Source organism: Nerophis ophidion, linkage group LG03 (assembly GCF_033978795.1).
Source record: "Nerophis ophidion isolate RoL-2023_Sa linkage group LG03, RoL_Noph_v1.0, whole genome shotgun sequence".
In the NCBI taxonomy this organism is placed as follows: Eukaryota; Metazoa; Chordata; class Actinopteri; order Syngnathiformes; family Syngnathidae; genus Nerophis; species Nerophis ophidion.
The window spans coordinates 9,945,890-9,968,926 of record NC_084613.1 but is presented as its reverse complement, the minus strand read 5'-3'; the positions used below and the strand labels follow the sequence as shown (position 1 = coordinate 9,968,926).

General features: G+C 39.7%; 1 protein-coding gene across 12 annotated transcripts in view; it reads left to right on the top strand.

Moving 5' to 3' along the window:
- The window catches only part of LOC133549093 (membrane-associated guanylate kinase, WW and PDZ domain-containing protein 2-like), a 292,488-nt gene that overhangs the window by 180,955 nt on the left and 88,496 nt on the right, over positions 1-23,037 (top strand). The gene's annotated exons all lie outside the window — the stretch shown is intronic.

Here is a 23,037-nt window from a genome sequence, read left to right as displayed (position 1 = left end):
TGGTTTTCTGAACTGTGGTGACATCCTTTACACACTGATGTCGCTTTTTGATGCAGTACCGCCTAAGAGATCGAAGGTCCGTAATATCATCGCTTTCGTGCAGTGATTTCTCCAGATTATCGGGGAGCCCAGAGAAGACGGCGGCGTTTCTTGGTGTTGATAAATGGCTGCGGCTTTGCATAGTAGAGTTTTAACTTGCACTTTCAGATTTAGCAACCAACTGTAGTTACTGACAGTGGTTTGCGTCAGTCCGTATTAGATGAGCTCGGGCCCAGATAAACCGGCAGAGTTTCTGGGTGTTGTTGATAAATGCTTTTGGTAGTAGAGTTTTAACGTGCACTTACAGATGTAGCGACAAACCGTAGTTACTGACAGTGTTTTTTTTTTTTTTAAGTGTTCCTCAGCGGATGTGGTGATATCCACAGCATTAATGGTGCCTTCACAGATGTGTAAGTTACCCATGCTTTGGGCACTGATACACCCCCCATACCATCACAGATGCTGGCTTTTCCACTTTGCGCCTAGAACAATCCGGATGGTTCTTTTCCCTTTTGGTCGGGAGGACACGACGTCCACTGTTTCCAAAAACAATTTGGAATGTAGACTCGTCAGACCACATGAGAACTTTTCCACTTTGCATGAGTCCATTTTAGATGAGCTCGGACCCTGCGCAGCATTTCTGGGTGTTGTTGATCATTTGCTTTTGCATTGCATAGTAGAGTTTTAACTTGCACTCACAGATGTAGCGACCAACAGTAGTCACTGACAGTGGTTTTCTGAACTGTGGTGACATCCTTTACACACTGATGTCGCTTTTTGATGCAGTACCGCCTAAGAGATCGAAGGTCCGTAATATCATCGCTTTCGTGCAGTGATTTCTCCAGATTATCGGGGAGCCCAGAGAAGACGGCGGCGTTTCTTGGTGTTGATAAATGGCTGCGGCTTTGCATAGTAGAGTTTTAACTTGCACTTTCAGATTTAGCAACCAACTGTAGTCACTGACAGTGGTTTGCGTCAGTCCGTATTAGATGAGCTCGGGCCCAGATAAACCGGCAGAGTTTCTGGGTGTTGTTGATAAATGCTTTTGGTAGTAGAGTTTTAACGTGCACTTACAGATGTAGCGACAAACCGTAGTTACTGACAGTGTTTTTTTTTTTTTAAGTGTTCCTCAGCCCATGTGGTGATATCCACAGCATTAATGGTGCCTTCACAGATGTGTAAGTTACCCATGCTTTGGGCACTGATACACCCCCCATACCATCACAGATGCTGGCTTTTCCACTTTGTGCCTAGAACAATCCGGATGGTTCTTTTCCCTTTTGGTCGGGAGGACACGACGTCCACAGTTTCCAAAAACAATTTGGAATGTAGACTCGTCAGACCACATGAGAACTTTTCCACTTTGCATCAGTCCATTTTAGATGAGCTCGGACCCTGCGCAGCATTTCTGGGTGTTGTTGATAATTTGCTTTTGCATTGCATAGTAGAGTTTTAACATGCACTTACAGATGTAGCGACCAACTGTAGTTACTGACTGTGGTTTCTGAACTGTGGTGATATCCTTTACACACTGATGTCGGTTTTTGATGCAGTACCACCTAAGGGATCAAAGGTCCGTAATATCATCGCTTTCGTGCAGTGATTTCTCCAAATTATCGGGGGGCCCAGCGAAGATGGCGGCGTTTCTCGGTGTTGTTGATAAATGGCTGTGGCTTTGCATAGTAGAGTTTTAACTTGCACTTTCAGATTTACCAGCCAATTGTAGTTACTGACAGTGGTTTGCGTCAGTCCGTATTAGATGAGCTCGGGCCCAGATAAACCGGCAGAGTTTCTGGGTGTTGTTGATAAATGGTTTTGGTAGTAGAGTTTTAACTTGCACTTACAGATGTAGCGACAAACCGTAGTTACTGACAGTGTTTTGGTTTTTTTTAAGTGTTCCTCAGCCCATGTGGTGATATCCTTTACACACTGATGTCGTTTTTTGATGCCGGGGGATCCAAGGTCCGTAATATCATCGCTTACTTGCAGTGATTTCTCAAAAAACGGACGCGTAGATGGCGAAATCCCTAAGTTCCTCGAAGTAGCTGGTTGAGAAATGTCGTTCTTAAACAATTTTCTCAGGTGTTTGTCGCCAAAGTGGTGACCCTCGCCCCGTTCCTTGTTTGCGAACGACCGAGCATCTCACCGGAAGTTGCTTTTTTATCCCCATTCATGGCACCCGCCTGTTCCCAATCAGCCCGCTCACCCTGTGAAATGTTCCTAATAAGCGTTTGATGAGCATGCCTCAACTTTATCAGTCTTTTTTGCCACTTGTGCCAGCTTTTTTGGAAACATCAAATGAGCTAATATTTTGCAAAGAATAACTACATTTTCCAGTTGGAACGTTACGTATTTTGTCTTCGTAGTCTATTCGATTGAATATAAGTTGAAAAGGATTTGCAAATCATTTTATTTTGTTTTTATTTACCATTTACACAACGTGACAACTTCACTGCTTTTTGGGTTTTTGTAGATGTTAGAAAGAAAAATAGTGGACGACGGCAGAGGGATTTTCTCCCTTAGATGTTTCTTTTAGCGATGTAGACCACGTCCAGGGAACCCACCATGCACCCACCCCTTGGATCCCCTCGGCTTATTCCCAGTCTTGTTCCTAAAGTTCAAATCCCATGCGTGTTGAGAGCCGGACTGCTATTCCGCGGCGCGTGCGGTGGGCCACGGCGGGGATATTCACGAAAGATGCGTACATGCCAGCACGACTCAGGACTTTTTAGGATGTTGTTGGTTTTTTTTTTATTGCACTTGATGTGGGCGGAGGCGTTTACGACCCCGTAAAACTGAGTGTATGATCTCTCGTGCAGCTGCTGAGGGCCAACTATTTACATATTTATCGACTGAGCGGGACCTCCGTGTTTGTTTTTCTGTGGAAAATATTCCGGCAAAAATATGCGTGTAACCAAATACTGTATTTTCCGGGCCGTGGCACTCATATTTTGATAAATATTAGCCCTATGGGACTAAATCAGGGGTCGGCAACCTTTACCAATCAAAGAGCCATTTTGACCCGTTTCTCAAAATAATGAAGATAATGGGAGCCGTGACAATTCTCGCTAATATCTGCTGATGGTCACCCAGATAACAATAATAAGGGCGTGCTACGAAGCCATTGTCTCTGACGCCTTCTACATGTACAAACAGCTTGCCAGCCCAGTAACATGTTGTACGTACACGACTGCAAGGCATATAGTCAACAGCCATACAGGTTACACTGAAGGTTGTGATAGAAACAACTTTAACACTCTTTCTAATATGCGCCACACTGTGAACCCACACCAAACAAGAATGTCAAACAAATTTCGGGAGAACATCCTCACAGTAACACAACATAAACGCAACATAACGCATACCCAGAAGCCCATCAATCAATCAATCAATCAATGTTTATTTATATAGCCCCAAATCACAAATGTCTCAAAGGACTGCACAAATCATTACGACTACAACATCCTCGGAAGAACCCACAAAAGGGCAAGGAAAACTCACACCCAGTGGGCATGGAGAATTCACATTCAGTGGGACGCCAGTGACAATGCTGACTATGAGAAACCTTGGAGAGGACCTCAGATGTGGGCAACCCCCCCCCCCCTCTAGGGGACCGAAAGCAATGGATGTCGAGCGGGTCCAACATGATACTGTGAAAGTTCAATCCATAGTGGCTCCAAGACAGCAGTGAGAGTCCCGTCCACAGGAAACCATCTCAAGCGGATCAGCAGCGTAGAGATGTCCCCAACCGATACAGGCGAGCGGTCCATCCTGGGTCCCGACGAGCATCCATGAGTCTTCTAGACTATATTTTACACCCCACTATAATAATAATAATAATGGATTAGATTTATATCGCTCTTTTCTATTGTTAGATACTCAAAGCGCTCACAGAGAAGTTGGAACCCATCACTGGTTTAAATGTAATTTAGATATTGGGTTTCACTATGTAAAGCGCTTTGAGTCACTAGAGAAAAGCGCTATATAAATGTAATTCACTTCACTTCACTACTAGGGATGGCGTGGCGCAGTGGTAGAGTGGCCGTGCGCAACCCGAGTGTTCCTGGTTCAATGCCCACCTAGTACCAACCTCGTCACGTCCGTTGTGTCCTGAGTAAGACACTTCACCCTTGCTCCTGATGGGTGCTGGTTAGCGCCTTGCATGGCAGCTCCCTCCACCAGTGTGTGAATGGGTGAATGTGGAAGTAGTGTCAAAGCGCTTTGAGTACCTTGAAGGTAGAAAAGCGCTATACAAGTACAACCCATTTATTTATTTATCGTTCATTACCACCTGGTGGTGGTAAGCTACATTTGTAGCCACAGCTGCCCTGGGTTAGACTGACGGAAGTGTGGCCGCCAGTTTGCGCCTCCGACCACCACCAATTCATCGTTCATCCACCAGTGTGAGCGGCACCGGGGGCAAAGGGTGAAGTGTCCTGCCCAAGGACACAACGGCAGCGATTTGGATGTCAATAGGCGGGGAGCGAACCTGCAACCCACTAGCACCAAACCCCGCCCCCCTCCGTGCGTCGGTTGAGGTGGGCGGGGGTTGTATAATATAGCCCGGAAGAGTCACGGATGCATGGGATTCTGGGTAATTGTTATGTTGCGTTTATGTTGTGTTACTGTGAGGATGTTCTCCCGAAATGTGTTTGTCATTCTTGTTTGGTGTGGCGCATATTAGTAAGAGTGTTAAAGTTGTTTATATCACAACCTTCAGTGTAACCTGTATGGCTGTTGACTATATGCCTCGCAATCTCGTACCTGCGGAGATAGAGAGATGCAGGCGTCCGGCCGGCACGCAGATAGCATGGTTTATAAGCGGGCGATGACATGTTGTAGAGGACGTTAGAAGTAAACCCATCACGGCCCGCCCTCAATATTGTAGTCCGAGTGAAAATGGGAGAGGCACCAAAATCCAGAAACCCCCCGAAACAATCGGACTATATATATATATACCGGTATAAAAGATTTTGTGAATGTTTATTTCCATCCATCCATCCATCCATCCATTTTCTACCGCTTATTCCTTTTGGGGTCGCGGTGCCTATCTCAGCTACAATCGGGCGGAAGGCGGCGTACACCCTGGACAAGTCGCCACCTCATCGCAGGGCCAACACAGATAGACAGACAACATTCACACACTGAGGCCAATTTAGTGTTGGAATTATGTATTAATTACTTATTTATTTTATTTTATTGACATTATTATTCATAATATTTTGTAGCAGCTTTGACAATTCTTTTGTCAGGAAAATTACTATTTTATTCTTAGCTACTTACCTTTTTATTATTATTATTGATTATGTACTCATTACTTTTTGTTTTTAGCTTATTTATTTTATTTTTATTTTATTATTTTTGCAGCAGCTTTGACAATGTTCTTGTAATTCAAGCCTTTTTTTGCAGCTAGGAAAATGACTATTAAATTCTTAGCTATTTATTTGTTGTGATTTATTTTTTATTTATTATTGATTATGTATTCATTAGTTATTTATTTTATTGGTTATTTGACCTTATTCTCATTAATATTCATAATATTTTGCAGCAATTATCATGTCATTTAAGCCTTTTTTTGCAACTAGGAATATCCCTAATTTATTCTTAGCTATTTATTTGTTGTGTATTTTTTTTTTTATCAACTATGGATTCATTAGTTATTTATTTACATACCTTAATTGTTACCTGTTACCAGGCAGTAAAACGGCTGATCAAACAAAACAGAAGTCATCGTCGTGCACACGCTGGCTGTGGAAGTCACTCCTCAGTGACGTCTTCGTGAATTTACCAAACTGAAACAGTAAAAAAAAAAAAAAGAACGCCATTGTACAAAACCCAAAAGCAGTTAAGATGTCACTTTGTGAAAATGGTAAATAAAAACAGTTAATCTTTTTCAACGTATATTCAATTGAATAGACTGCAAAGACAATGAGAGACAGGTCTGGACTACAGGCAGGCCAGTCTGGGACCCGCTCTCTTTTACTATGAAGCCACGCTGTTGTAACACGTGGCTTGGTATTGTTTTGCTGAAATAAGCAGGGGCGTCCATGATAACGTTACTTGGATGGCAACACATGTTGCTCCGAAACCTGTATGTAACTTTCAGCATTAATGGTGCCTTCACAGATGTGTAAGTTAATGATAATAATAATATCGATAATAATAATAATAATAATAATAGATTTTATTTATAAAAATCACTTTACATTGAACAAACAACCTCAAAGGGCTACAGTTTATTAAAAAAAAAGAAAATAGTAATTATAATAATAAAAAGATAATAAGAATAAAAACTTGAACAGCCTAATAGCTAGAACTAGTATGCATCCATCTATAAAAAGGCTTTTTTTTAAAAGAAGGGTTTTTAAGCCTTTTTTAAAAGCATCCACAGTCTGTGGTGCCCTCAGGTGGTCAGGGAGAGCGTTCCACATACTGAGAGCAGCGGAGAAAGTTACCAATGCCTTGGCCACTAATACACCCCCATACCATCACAGATGCTGTCTTTTCCACTTTGCGCCTAGAACAATCCGGATGGTTCTTCTGCCTCGTTGGACCGGAGGACACAACGTCCACCGTTTCCGAAAACAATTTGAAATGTGGACTCGTCAGACCACAGAACATTTTTACACTTTGCATCAGTCCATCTTAGATGAGCTCGGGGCCCAGCGAAGACGGCGGCGTTTCTGGGTGTTGTTGATAAATGGCTTTGGCTTAGCATAGTAGAGTTTTTAACTTGCACTTACAGATGTAGTGGGCAACTGTAGTTACTGACAGTGGTTTTCTGAAGTGTTCCTAAGCCCATGTGGTGATGTCCTTTACATACTGATGTATTTTTTTAATGCAGTACCGCCTGAGAGATCCAAGGTCCGTAATATCATCGCTTACGTGATTTCTCCAAATTTGGTGGACAAAATGAGACAAAGAAGGGGTGGCATAAAATAGGTCTTTCTGTGGCAGTCTCGGAGAAAGTTGTGCATGTAAACAAACTACGATGAGTTCAAGGATCACTGAAATTTGTAGGACAAATCGGTGCTTGCCAAACACTCTCATCAGTGAAGCATGTATAACATAAACAGTGGGATTTCTCACAATTAGGAAGGTTTGTGTCATGTTTGTCCTCCGACAGAAAATATATTAAAACCAAAAATACGTTATTTCTTTCATCTTTTTTCATTTTTACACATCTCTGAAAGAGGTCCAGGGCGGAGCTAAAGAGCCGGAGGACACTACATCCACAGATTCCAAAAATATTTTGAAACGTGGTCCAAAACCACAGAACACTTTTCCACTTTGTATCAGTCCATCTTAGATGAGCTCGGGGCCGAGCGAAGACGGTGGCGTTTCTGGGTGTTGTTGATAAATGCCTGTGGCTTTGCATAGTAGAGTTTTAACTTGCACTTTCAGATGTAGCAACCAATTGTAGTTACTGACAGTGGTTTTCTGAAGTGTTCCTGAGCCCATGTGGTGATACCCTTTACACACTGATGTCTCTTTTTGATGCTGAGGGATCCAAGGTCCGTAATATTATCGCTTACGTGCAGTGATTTCTCCAAAAACTCAGAACCTTTTGATGACATTACAGACCATAGATAGCAAAGTCTCAAAATTCTTTGCAATAGCTGGTTGAGAAATGTTGATCCTAAACAATTTGCTCAGGCATTTGTTGACAAAGTGGTGACCCTCGCCCCCTCTTTGCTTTTAAATGACTGAGAATTTCATGGAAGCTGCTTTTATACCCACTCAGGGCACCCACCTGTTCCCAATCCGCCTTTTCCCCCGTGGGATTTTCCAAATAAGTGGTTGATGACGTGGCTTGGCATTGTCTTGCTGAAATAAGCAGGGGCGTCTGTCAGAAAAATTGTGTGTAAATTATCAAAAAAGCACTTTGTATTACATTGTGTTCCGGACAAGAAGACAAAAGGCTGAAACCTTCCAAGAAGAATGCTCGTGGGGCTCCACTCGGACCTCCAAGCGGACAGATTTCAGGATCTGCCCAACTTCCAGAGGAACTCTTTTGAAGTATTTTTGCGAGCTCTTTTTGATCTATTTTATGGGACTTTCTTTGGACAATTTTATGGAACTTTCTTTGAACTGTTTGGGAACCGAAGGCAACGCTGTTCACGACCCACTTCCCTGAGGAAGCAACTGTGGGAGGGGGGGGAAGTCAAATAAAGAAGGAGGCGTACGATCTTGGGGCAGAGCTTGGTGAAGACTGTACAAACAGTGTACAGTTGGCCATGTCTCTTCTCAGATTCTGAGTCCAAATTTAATTCTGTCTCTGTTTGATTCTTTGCCTTTTGTCTTGTTTAATAGATGTCATCAGTGTTTGAACCTGACAGCGTCCATGATAACTTTGCTTGGATGGCAACATATTTTGCTCCAAAAGCCGTATGTACATTTCAGCATTAATTGTTCCTTCACAGATGTGTAAGTTACCCATGCCTTGGCCACTAATGCACCCCCATACCATCACTTTGCGCCGAGAACAATCCAGATAGTTCTTCTCCTCTTTTTTCCGGAGGACACGACGTCCACAGTTTCCAAAAAAACATTGGAAATGTGGACTCGTCAGACCACAAAACACTTTTACACTTTGCATCAGCCCATTTTAGACGAGCTTGGGGCCCAGCGAAGACGGCGGCGTTTCCGGGTGTTGTTGATAAATGAATTTGGCTTTGCGTAGTAGAGTTTTAACTTGCACTTTCAGATGTAGCAACCAATTGTGGTGATATCCTTTACACACTGATGTCACTTTTTGATGCAGTACCGCCTAAAGGGATTCAAGGTCCTTAATATCATGGCTTACGTGCAGTGATTTCTCTAGATTTTCTGAACCTTTTGATGATATTATGGAGCGTAGATGGCCAAATACCTAAATTCATTGCAATAGTTGGCTGAGAAATGTTGTTCTTAAACAATTTGCTCCGGCATTTGTTGACAAAGTGGCGACCCTCGTTTGTGAACGACTGAGCATTTCATGGAAGCTTCTTTGACACCCAATCACGGCACCTACCTGTTCCCAATTAGCCCGTTCACCTGTGGGATTTTCCAAATAAGCGTTTGATGAGCATCCCTCAACTTTCTCAGTCTTTTTTTTTTTTGCCACTTGTGCCAGCTTTTCGGAAACACGTCGCAACCATCAAATTCCAAATGAGCTAATGTTTGTCCCCAAAAAAATAAAATAACAAAGTTTTCCAGTTACGACGTTAAATATCTGATGTTTCCGTGTCGTCCCCTTGGTGTCTCACTTTGCACGATTCCCTTTCCTCGGCGCCGACGTGTTCAGTCCGGTTCACGTGTGCCCCGCCCGCTACAAGCTCATATATATTTAAAGGCCGACAATGTGGCAGACTTGCCGAGTTCAAAGGCTTGTCAGGCGGCTGCTTCTGATCCTCGACACCCGCCCCGCATCTAAAACCCGCGACACGCTTGTTGCCGCCAATGCTGCCTTTGATAAACACGCCGTCCCTTCGCGCCTTCAATGGAACCGCACGTCCCGGATTAGCGTCAAGGAGCTTTGCCGGGGGGATCCGCCGCGTCAGCGCCCTTTCTGTGACCGAGTCAGGATTTGAGAAGTAAAGACTGGATACTGCCCCGTCACCAACAAGCAACACTCGTGCAGTTGTTTCCCTTTTGTGCTGTTTTTAGCTCCCCCTGCTGTTGGGAAGCGCCATTGAACTTGAAGCCACTACAAAAATGTCACAATCGGATTAAAAACACGCTTATTTTGAAAAACCTCTCAAATATCCTTTACAAATTTTCGTTAACACTTTAGAATGGGGAGCATAGTCACCATTAATTAGTTGCTTATTAACATGCAAATTAGTAACATATTGGCTCTTAATTAGTCATTATTAAGTACTTAATAATGCCTTATTCCGCATGGCCTTATTATAAAACCCTAACCCAAGTTTTGTAACACTTTAGTATGGGGAACATATTCACCATTAATTAGTTGATTTTTAACATGCAAATTAGTAACATATTGGCTCTTGATTAGTCATTATTAAGTACTTATTAATGTCTTATTTTGCTTGACCTTATTATACAACCCTAACCCTGTAACCCTAACCCAAATTTTGGTAACACTTTAGTATGGGGAACACATATTTTCCATTAATTAGTTGCTTATTAACGTGCAAATTAGTAAAATATTGGGTCTTAATTAGTCATTATTAAATACTTATTAATGCCTTATTCTGCATGGCCTTATTATAAAACCCTAACCCTGTAACCCTAACCCAAGTTTTGGTAACGCTTTAGTATGGGGAACATAGTCACCATTAATTAGTTGAGTTTTAACATGCAAATTAGTAACATATTGGCTCTTAATTAGTCATTATTAAGTACTTATTAATTCCGCATGGCCTTATTGTAAAACCCTACCCCTGTAACCTTAATTCAAGTTTTGGTCACATTTTAGTATGGGGAACAAATACTCACCATTAATTAGTTGAGTTTTAACATGCAAATTAGTAACATATTGGCTCTTAATTAGTCATTATTAAGTACTTATTAATTCCGCATGGCCTTATTGTAAAACCCTACCCCTGTAACCTTAATTCAAGTTTTGGTCACATTTTAGTATGGGGAACAAATACTCACCATTAATTAGTTGAGTTTTAACATGCAAATTAGTAACATATTGGCTCTTAATTAGTCATTATTAAGTACTTATTAATGCCTTATTCCGCCTGGCCTTATTATTCAACCCTAACGTTGTAACCCTAACCCAAGTTTTGGTAACACTTTAGTATGGGGAACAAATACTCACCATTAATTAGTTGCTTAATAACATGCAAATTAGTAACATTTTGGCTCTTAATTAGTCATTTTTATACAACCCTAAACCTAACCCACTATCCCTAAAACGAACCCAATTTTTGGTAACACATTTGTATGGGGAACATAGTCACCATTAATTATTTGATTTTTAACATGCAAATTAGTAACATATTGGCTCTTAATTAGTCATTATTAAGTACTTATTAATTCCGCATGGCCTTATTGTAAAACCCTACCCCTGTAACCTTAATTCAAGTTTTGGTAACACTTTAGTATGGGGAACAAATACTCACCATTAATTAGTTGAGTTTTAACATGCAAATTAGTAACATATTGGCTCTTAATTAGTCATTATTAAGTACTTATTAATGCCTTATTCCGCCTGGCCTTATTATTCAACCCTAACCTTGTAACCCTAACCCAAGTTTTGGTAACACTTTAGTATGGGGAACAAATACTCACCATTAATTAGTTGCTTAATAACATGCAAATTAGTAACATTTTGGCTCTTAATTAGTCATTTTTATACAACCCTAAACCTAACCCCCTATCCCTAAAACGAACCCAAGTTTTGGTAACACATTTGTATGGGGAACATAGTCACCATTAATTATTTGATTTTTAACATGCAAATTAGTAACATATTGGCTCTTAATTAGTCATTATTAAGTACTTATTAATTTCTTATTCTGCTTGACCTTATTATACAACCCTAAACCTAACCCTCTATCCCTAACCCAATTTTTGGTAGCACTTTAGTATGGGGAACACATATTTTCCATTAATTAGTTACTTATTAATGTGCAAATTAGTAACATATTGGCTCTTAATTAGTCATTATTAAGTACTTATTGATGCCTTATTCTGCTTGGCCTTATTATACAACCCTAAACCTAACCCAAGTTTTGGTAACACTTTAGTATGGGGAACAAATACTCACCATTAATTAGTTGCTTAATAACACGCAAATTAGTAACATATTGGCTCTAATTAGTCATTATTAAGTACTTATTAATGTCTTATTCTGCTTGGCCTTATTATACAACCCGAACCCTAACCCAAGTTTTAGTAACACTTTAGTATGGGGAACATAGTCACCATTAATTTGTGGATTTTTAACATGCAAATTAGTAACATATTGGCTCTTAATTAGTCATTATTAAGTACTTATTAATGCCTTATTCTGCTTGACCTTATTATACAACCCTAACCCTAACCTTCTATCCCTAACCCAAGTTTTGGTAACACTTTAGTATGGGGAACACATATTCTCCATTAATTAGTTGCTTATTAATGTGCAAATTAGTAACATATTGGCAATGAATTAGTCATTATTATGTACTTATTCATCCCTTATTCTGCGTGGCCTTATTATACAACCAGCAAGCCGCTAACACTTTAGTATGGGGAACATATTCACCGTACTAACCCTAACCCCCAACCCCAACCCTAACCAACTAACTCTAAATTAAGTCTTTGTTACTTAGAATGTTCCCCTAGTGTCCAAATAACTAAATAAAGTCTTTGTTACTTAGAATCTGTTCCCCTAGTGTCCAAATAACTCTAAAATAAGTCTTTGTTACTTGGAATTTGTTCCCCTAATGTCCTGGTGGGAACAGGTGGCTGCCGTGTTTGGGTATAAAAGCAGCTTCCATGAAATGCTCAGTCGTTCACAAACAAGGACGGACGGGCGAGGGTCTCCACTTTGTCAACAAATGCCTGAGCAAATTGTTTGAGGACAACGTTTCTCAACCAGTTATTGCAAGGAATTTAGGGACTTTGCCATCTACGGTCTGTAATATCATCAATAGGTTCCGCGTTTTTGGAGAAATCACTGCACGTAAGCCACGATATTACGGACCTTGGATCCCTCAGCATCAAAAAGCGACATCAGTGTGTAAAGGATATCACCACATGGGCGCAGGAACACTTCAGAAAACCACTGTCGGTAACTACAATTGGTTGCTACATCTGAAAGTGCAAGTTAAAACTCTACTACGCAAAGCCACAGCCATTTATCAACAACACCCAGAAACGCCGCCGTCTTCGCCGGGCCCCGAGCTCATCTAAGATGGACTGATGCAAAGTGGAAAAGTGTTCTGTGGTCTTAGACCACATTTCAAATTGTTATTGGAAACTGTAGATGTTGTTTCCTCCGGCTCTTTAGCTCCGCCCTTGACCTCTTTCAGAGATGTGTAAAAATGGAAAAATATGAAGAAAATAACCTTTTTTTTTGTTTTAATATATTTTCTGTAGGAGGTCAAACATGACACAAACCTTCCTAATTGTGAGAAATCCCACTGTTTATGTTATACATGCTTCACTGATGAGAGTATTTGGCAAGCACCGACTTGTCTTACAAATTTCAGCGATCCTTGAACTCATCGTAGTTTGTTTACATGCACAACTTTCTCCGACACTGCCACAGAAAGACCTGTTTCATGCCACCACCCCTTTCTTTATCTCATTTTGTCCACCAAATTTGGAGAAATCACTGCACAATATTAGCTATGAAGGATAAAACACTGAATATTGACATTATTGACCATAGTAACTAATAGGGGTGTAACGGTACACAAAAATTTCGGTTCGGTACGTACCTCGGTTTAGAGGTCACGGTTCGGTTCATTTTCGGTACAGTAAGAAAACAACAAAATATAAATTTTTGGGTTATTTATTTACCAAATTTGTAAACAATGGCATTACATACATATACACACAGGGTCCATTGCCAAGGTTAATGTGGTCAACATATATAAAATAAAAACCAAATAAGATAAGGCTCAGAATGGTTTCTTAACAAAACCTTTCTATATAAAGTGCTTTTTTTGATTGATTGATTGATTGATTGATTGATTGATTGATTGATTGATGCTTTTATTAGCAGATTGCACAGTACAGTAACAATTCCGTACAATAACAATTTTTTATTCTTATTGTAATATTTCTCTATTTTGTTTCCATTTAAACCCCCATTATTTACTTTTTAATTTTATTTAAATTGATCTCAACTCTGTACACTGCTGCAGGAATTTTAATTTTCCTGAAGGAACTCTCCTGAAGGAATCAATAAAGTACTATCTATCCATCTACCTATTGACCACTAAATTCTAACACCCGAATAGGTTTTTCAACTTGTTTAAGTCGGGGTTCACGTTCATCAACACCCCCTCCCCAGCCTGGCTAACTTGGCAGTAAGAGGTTATATGAGCCTATTGTTCTTCCACCATAGAAGTGGGTCAAAATCTAGTTTTTCATGCAATATAGCAACCCTCTGCTACTCCAAACGGGACCAAGCGGTAGGAAATGGAGGGATGGATGATCTTAAATCTACTGCTATAAAAAGATTTGTTATTGCTTCAGCCCTGCCTGACTCGCCGAGGAGACTGGTGGTGACGCTTCAAAGGAGTTAGCATATTTGACGTGTTGGCAGAAGCGTACCCTACTGCTGCTCAACAATGTCGGCAAACCTCCGTCCTTCATTATTGTATCGCACCGCGCAACCAAAGTGTTCCCAAAGGCGAGATGTTAACGAGGAAGGAGGCTCTTCCAGCTCTGGCTTTTGCATGTTGTCCTAGCCCGGTCGCTGCCAGCCTGCCGTGTGTTGTCCCTCGCTCTGCATTGTTTACACAACACACGGTGCGCTACCTAATATGTCCGTGTGGAAACTCGTTCGGTACACCGGACCGAAACCCCCGTACCGAAACGGTTCAATACAAATACTCCTACCGTTACACCCCTAGTAACTAATTAGAGACCACCTCCTTTATAGTGTTGCTCCTTAGCAACAGTAACCGGGGGGTGGGTCTTAGGGAAAAGTCCTGTGATAAATGCTGTGTTGTGTTTAGCGAGTCACGTGGGGTCATTGAACGTAGTCTGCTTGTTTGTGGAGGATGAACAGATGAGTCATCTAATGGACTTTGTATTCCCACAAACACACACACACGTGTGTCGCAAACACACACACAATTGCGTTGATGCCTTACACAAACATACCGCGGCTCGTTTGGTTTCATGTCGGCGCAAACACGGACTCATAAGAATGCAGCGAGGCACACGGCAGCGGCAGGAAACACAGACAAGACTGAGCCCAAGACTGGGGGTTGCCATGGAAACTGTCTCCCGTTCACTTTCGGGGGGGGAGGGCAGGCGAGTTGGGTCCACGTTTTAAGGTGGCTCACGGAGCGAGGCTTGGAGTGGGAAGGGGTCTGCGGGATGGAGGACGGTCATGTGAGGTGATGCTGATGCAGACCACACACACATTTATGTATTTCATACCTTCTGGGGACCTGAGAAAAATGCCTCCCTCTTTAGGACCACCCTTTCTAGATATATACATATTTGTCTTTACAACATTAATATATATATAGATATTATGCAAATATAAAAAAGTTTGTTGAGAAATATGAGTTGGAATTTCACAAGAAAAAGGTCACAGTTTCACAAGAAAAACTCAGAATGTTGGCAGTATTATGATAAAAGTCGTCATTTTACTCAGCACAAGTCAAAGTTTTACAAGAAAAACTGAAAATTTTTTGCAATAATATGATAAAAGTTGGAATTTTACTCAAAGCAAGTCAATGTTTACTTTTGTATATACATTAAATCAACAACAACAAAATCCTGACTTTGGAGCAATGTTCACGGACTCACACACACACACGTTTATGTATTTCTGACCTTCTGGGGACCTGAGAAAAATGCCTCCCTGTTTAGGACCACCCTTTCTAGATATATACATATTTGTATTCACAACATTAATATATATATATATATATAGATATTATGCAAAGCTTGTTGTGAAAAGTGAGTTGGAATTTCACGAGAAAAACTCAGAATGTTGGCAGTATTATGATAAAAGTCGTCATTTTACTCAGCACAAGTCAAAGTTTTACAAGAAAAACTGAACATTTTTTGCAATATTATGATAAAAGTTGGAATTTTACTCAACGCAAGTCAATGTTTACTTTTGTATGCACATTAAATCAACAACAACAAAATCCTGCCTTTGGAGCAATGTTCACGGACTCACACACACACACGTTTATGTATTTCTGACCTTCTGGGGACCTGAGAAAAATGCCTCCCTCTTTAGGACCACCCTTTCTAGATATATACATATTTGTATTCACAACATTAATATATATATATATATAGATATTATGCAAAGCTTGTTGTGAAAAGTGAGTTGGAATTTCACGAGAAAAACTCAGAATGTTGGCAGTATTATGATAAAAGTCGTCATTTTACTCAGCACAAGTCAAAGTTTTACAAGAAAAACTGAACATTTTTTGCAATATTATGATAAAAGTTGGAATTTTACTCAACGCAAGTCAATGTTTACTTTTGTATGCACATTAAATCAACAACAACAAAATCCTGCCTTTGGAGCAATGTTCACGGACTCACACACACACACGTTTATGTATTTCTGACCTTCTGGGGACCTGAGAAAAATGCCTCCCTCTTTAGGACCACCCTTTCTAGATATATACATATTTGTATTCACAACATTAATATATATATATATATATATATTATGCAAAGCTTGTTGTGAAAAGTGAGTTGGAATTTCACGAGAAAAACTCAGAATGTTGGCAGTATTATGATAAAAGTCGTCATTTTACTCAGCACAAGTCAAAGTTTTACAAGAAAAACTGAACATTTTTTGCAATATTATGAAAAAAGTTGGAATTTTACTCAACGCAAGTCAATGTTTACTTTTGTATGCACATTAAATCAACAACAACAAATTCCTGACTTTGGAGCAATGTTCACGGACTCACACACACACACGTTTATGTATTTCTGACCTTCTGGGGACCTTAGAAAAATGCTTCCCTCTTTAGGACCACCCTTTGTAGATATATACATATTTGTATTTACAACATTAATATATATATAGATATTATGCAAATATAAAAAAGCTTGTTGTGAAAAGTGAGTTGGAATTTCACAAGAAAAAGGTCACAGTTTCACAAGAAAAACTCAGAATGTTGGCAGTATTATGATAAAAGTCGTCATTTTACTCAGCACAAGTCAAAGTTTTACAAGAAAAACTGAACATTTTTTGCAATATTATGAAAAAAGTTGGAATTTTACTCAACGCAAGTCAATGTTTACTTTTGTATGCACATTAAATCAACAACAACAAATTCCTGACTTTGGAGCAATGTTCACGGACTCACACAGACACACACGTTTATGTATTTCAGACCTTCTGGGGACCTGAGGAAAATGCCTCCCTCTTTAGGACCACCCTTTCTAGATATATACATATTTGTATTCACAACATTAATATATATATATAGATATTATGCAAAGCTTGTTGTGAAAAGTGAGTTGGAATTTCACGAGAAAAACTCAGAATGTTGGCAGTATTATGATAAAAGTCGTCATTTTACTCAGCACAAGTCAAAGTTTTACATGAAAAACTGAACATTTTTTGCAATATTATGAAAAAAGTTGGAATTTTACTCAACGCAAGTCAATGTTTACTTTTGTATGCACATTAAATCAACAACAACAAATTCCTGACTTTGGAGCAATGTTCACGGACTCACACACACACACACACGTTTATGTATTTCTGACCTTCTGGGGACCTTAGAAAAATGCCTCCCTCTTTAGGACCACCCTTTGTAGATATATACATATTTGTATTTACAACATTAATATATATATAGATATTATGCAAATATAAAAAAGCTTGTTGTGAAAAGTGAGTTGGAATTTCACAAGAAAAAGGTCACAGTTTCACAAGAAAAACTCAGAATGTTGGCAGTATTATGATAAAAGTCGTCATTTTACTCAGCACAAGTCAAAGTTTTACAAGAAAAACTGAACATTTTTTGCAATATTATGAAAAAAGTTGGAATTTTACTCAACGCAAGTCAATGTTTACTTTTGTATGCACATTAAATCAACAACAACAAATTCCTGACTTTGGAGCAATGTTCACGGACTCACACACACACACACACGTTTATGTATTTCTGACCTTCTGGGGACCTGAGAAAAATGCCTCCCTCTTTAGGACCACCCTTTCTAGATATATACATATTTGTATTTACAACATTAATATATGTATGTATGTGTATATATATATATATATATATATATGTATATATATATATATATATATATATATATATATATATATATATATATATATATATATATATATATACATATATATATATATATATATATCAGTGTTTCCCACAGGTCAGGCATATATTTGTGGTGGTGTGGTCGGGCGGCGGGGGAAGGGGGTATTGGGGGGTGGGGGCGATGACCAAGAAGAACGCGGAGTTGGAATATAGTTACAACACTTTATGTACATATTTATATACATATCTATAGAATATTTACATATTTATATAATATGTAACTACAAGCTCCATTCACAGACAGAGTCCCATTGCTTTAATAAAAACAATTTTTTGTAATTATTATTTTTTTTATTTATTTTTTTTTTTTTTGTGGCGGCCGTAATTCTTTCCTGGCGGGCCGCCACAAATAAATGAATGTGTGGGAAACCCTGTATATATATATCTATATATATATATATATATATATATAGATATAGATAGATAAATAGATATTATGCAAATATAAAAAAGCTTGTTGTGAAAAATGAGTTGGAATTTCACAAGAAAAACTCAGAATGTTGGCAGTATTATGATAAAAGTCGTCATTTTACACAACAAAGTCAAAGTTTTATAAGAAAAACTGAACATTTTTTGCAATATTATGATAAAACTTTGAATTTTACTCAACGCAAGTCAATGTTGACTTTTGTATGCACATTAAATCAACAAAAACCATCCTGACTTTGGAGCAATGTTCACGGACTCTAGTATTTGGCTCTCTATTAGATGCAATGTTTTTTTCCATATTGGGACCATGATTTATGTCCTAACTTGTTCACACTTCCTCATATGGAAGATAGTTTTCCTTGTTGGTGTCTCAATAAGGGTAGAAATACACGAACGAACACACACACACACATTTATGTATTTCTGACCTTCTGGAGACCTGAGAAAAATGCCTCCCTCTTTAGGACCACCCTTTCTAGATATATACATATTTGTATTTACAACATTAATATATATACATATATAGATATGATGCAAATATAAAAAAGCTTGTTGTGAAAAGTGAGTTGGAATTTCACGAGAAAAAGGTCACAGTTTCACGAGAAAAACTCAGAATGTTGGCAGTATTATGATAAAAGTCGTCATTTTACTCAGCACTGAAAACTGAAATTTTTTTGCAATATTATGATAAAAGTTGGAATTTTACTCAACGCAAGTCAATGTTTACTTTTGTATGCACATTAAATCAACAACAAAATCCTGACTTTGGAGCAATGTTCACGGCTACTAGTGTTTGGCTCTCTATTAGATGCGATGTTTTTTCCGTATTAGGACCACGATTTATGTCCTAACTTGTTCACACCTCCTCATATGAAAGCTACTTTTCCTTGTTGGTGTCTCAATAAGGGTAGAAATACAAGAACAAACACACACACACACATATACACACACACACACACACACATTTATGTATTTCTGACCTTCTGGAGACCTGAGAAAAATGTCTCCCTCTTTAGGATCACCCTTTCTAGATATATACATATTTGTATTAACAACATGAATAATATATACATACTATGCAAATATAAAAAAGCTTGTTGTGAAAAATTGGTCGGAATTTCACAAGAAAAACTCCGAATGTTGGCAGTACTATGACAAAAGTTGTCATTTTACTTTGCGCAAGTCAAAGTTTTACAAGAAAAACTGAAAATTGTTTGCAATATTATGATAAAAGTTGGAATTTTACTCAAAGCAAGTCAATGTTGACTTTTTGTATGCACATTAAATCAACAAAAAAAACCCTGACTTTGGAGCAATGTTCACAAACTCTAGTATTTGGCTCTCTATTTGATACAATGTTGTTTTTCCATATTGGGACCATGATTTATGTCCTTACTTGTTCACACCTCCTCATATGGAAGCTACTTTTGCTTGTTGATGTCTCAGGAAAGGCTGAAATACAAGAACACACACACACACACACACACATTTTTGTATTTTTACCTTCTTGAGACTTCCGAGTAATGCCTCCCTCTTTAGGACCACCCTTTCTAGATATATAAAAATGTGTATTTACATCATTAATAATATATACATACTATGCAAATATAAAAAAACTTGTTGTGAAAAATATATTGGAATTTCACAAGAAAAAGGTCACAATTTCACAAGAAAAACTTTGAATTCTGGCAGTATTATAATAAAAGTTGGCATTTTACTCAACGCATGTCAATGTTTACTTTTGTATGCACATTAAATCAACAAAAAAAATCCCGACTTTGGGGCAATGTTCACGGACTCTAGTATTTGTTGTACACACCTCCTCATATGGAAGGTACTTTTCCTTGTTGGTTTCTCAAGAAGGGTAGAAATACCAGAACACACACACACACACACACACACACACACACACACACTCACACACATCAGTGATATCAAGATGACAACTCTGTCCATAATTACATTACAGCATGAAGTCATAGTAATTGTAAAAAATTAATAGCGTTTGGGAATTGTGGGTCCGTGTGTGTGTGTGTGTGTGTGTGTGTGTGTGTGTGTGTGTGCGTGCGTGTGTGTGTCCGTCAGAAGGCTGCGGTTATATGGTCTCTATTTATTACATTTCATTTTACGACAGACATATTCTGAAAAGATTCAAACTCGGCTTGATCATATATGCAGTACTCCCACCACCCCATAAGGGGCGCCAGTGAGGCATGTGTGTCACAGTGACGCAGCACTGGGGCGAGTAGAAGAAGACTAGTCATTCAACCCTGGGGAAAAATAAATAAATAAATAGCAAAAAAAAATTGAAAATGGTAAAATAAACAAAAACAAACACTTGAATGTTCTGAATCAGTTGGTCAGGTCATGTAAAGACTTCATCCTGGTCATGTCATGTAAAGACTAGGTTCTGGTCAGGTCATGTAAAGACTTCATCCTGGTCAGGTCATGTAAAGACTACGTCCTGGTCAGGTCATGTAAAGACTTCATCCTGGTCAGGTCATGTAAAGACTCCATCCTGGTCAGGTCATGTAAAGACTTCATCCTGGTCAGGTCATGTAAAGACTTCATCCTGGTCAGGTCATGGAAAGACTTCATCCTGGTCAGGTCATGTAAAGACTCCATCCTGGTCAGGTCATGTAAAGACTTCATCCTGGTCAGGTCATGTAAAGACTTCATCCGGGTCATGTCACGTAAAGACTAGGTCCTGGTCATGTCATGTAAAGACTTCATCCTGGTCAGGTCATGTTAGGACTAGGTCCTGATCAGATCTTGTGACTTCATCCTAGTCAGGTCATGTAAAGACTAGGTCCTGGTCAGGTCATGTAAAGACTTCATCCTGGTCAGGTCATGTAAAGACTTCATCCTGGTCAGGTCATGTAAAGACTTCATCCGGGTCATGTCACGTAAAGACTAGGTCCTGGTCATGTCATGTAAAGACTTCATCCTGGTCAGGTCATGTAAAGACTTCATCCTGGTCAGGTCATGTAAAGACTAGGTTCTGGTCAGGTCATGGAAAGACTTCATCCTGGTCAGGTCATGTAAAGACTACGTCCTGGTCAGGTCATGTAAAGACTTCATCCAGGTCAGGTCATGTAAAGACTTCATCCTGGTCAGGTCATGTAAGGACTTCATCCTGGTCAGGTCATGGAAAGACTAGGTCCTGGTCAGGTCATGTAAAGACTTCATCCTGGTCAGGTCATGTAAAGACTTCATCCTGGTCAGGTCATGTAAAGACTTCATCCTGGTCATGTCATGTAAAGACTTCATCCTGGTCAGGTCATGTAAAGACTTCATCCTGGTCAGGTCATGTAAAGACTAGGTTCTGGCCAGGTCATGGAAAGACTTCATCCTGGTCAGGTCATGTAAAGACTTCATCCTGGTCAAGTCAGTAATGACTTCATCCTGGTCAGGTCATGTAAAGACTAGGTCCTGGTCAGGTCATGTAAAGACTTCATCCTGGTCAGGTCATGTAATGACTTCATCCTGGTCAGGTCATGTAAAGACTACGTCCTGGTCAGGTCATGTAAAGACTTCATCCAGGTCAGGTCATGTAAAGACTTCATCCTGGTCAGGTCATGTAAGGACTTCATCCTGGTCAGGTCATGGAAAGACTAGGTCCTGGTCAGGTAATGTAAAGACTTCATCCTGGTCAGGTCACGCAAAGACTTCATCCTGGTCAGGTCATGTAAAGACTTCATCCTGGTCAGGTCATGTAAAGACTTCATCCTGGTCAGGTCATGTAAAGACTTCATCCTGGTCATGTCATGTAAAGACTTCATCCTGGTCAGGTCATGTAAAGACTTCATCCTGGTCAGGTCATGTAAAGACTAGGTTCTGGCCAGGTCATGGAAAGACTTCATCCTGGTCAGGTCATGTAAAGACATCATCCTGGTCAAGTCAGTAATGACTTCATCCTGGTCAGGTCATGTAAAGACTAGGTCCTGGTCAGGTCATGTAAAGACTTCATCCTGGTCAGGTCATGTAAAGACTTCATCCTGGTCAGGTCATGTAAAGACTTAATCCAGGTCAGGTCATGTAAAGACTTAATCCTGGTCAGGTCATGCAATGACTTCATCCTGGTCAGGTCATGTAGACTTCATCCCGGTCAGGTCACGTAAAGACTTCATCCTGGTCAGGTCATGTAAAGACTAGGTCCTGGTCAGGTCATGTAAAGACTTCATCCTGGTCAGGTCATGTAAAGACTACGTCCTGGTCAGGTCATGTAAAGACTTCATCCTGGTCAGGTCATGTAAAGACTACGTCCTGGTCAGGTCATGTAAAGACTTCATCCTGGTCAGGTCATGTAAAGACTCCATCCTGGTCAGGTCATGTAAAGACTTCATCCTGGTCAGGTCATGTAATGACTTCATCCTGGTCAGGTCATGTAAAGACTACGTCCTGGTCAGGTCATGTAAAGACTTCATCCAGGTCAGGTCATGTAAAGACTTCATCCTGGTCAGGTCATGTAAGGACTTCATCCTGGTCAGGTCATGGAAAGACTAGGTCCTGGTCAGGTAATGTAAAGACTTCATCCTGGTCAGGTCACGCAAAGACTTCATCCTGGTCAGGTCATGTAAAGACTTCATCCTGGTCAGGTCATGTAAAGACT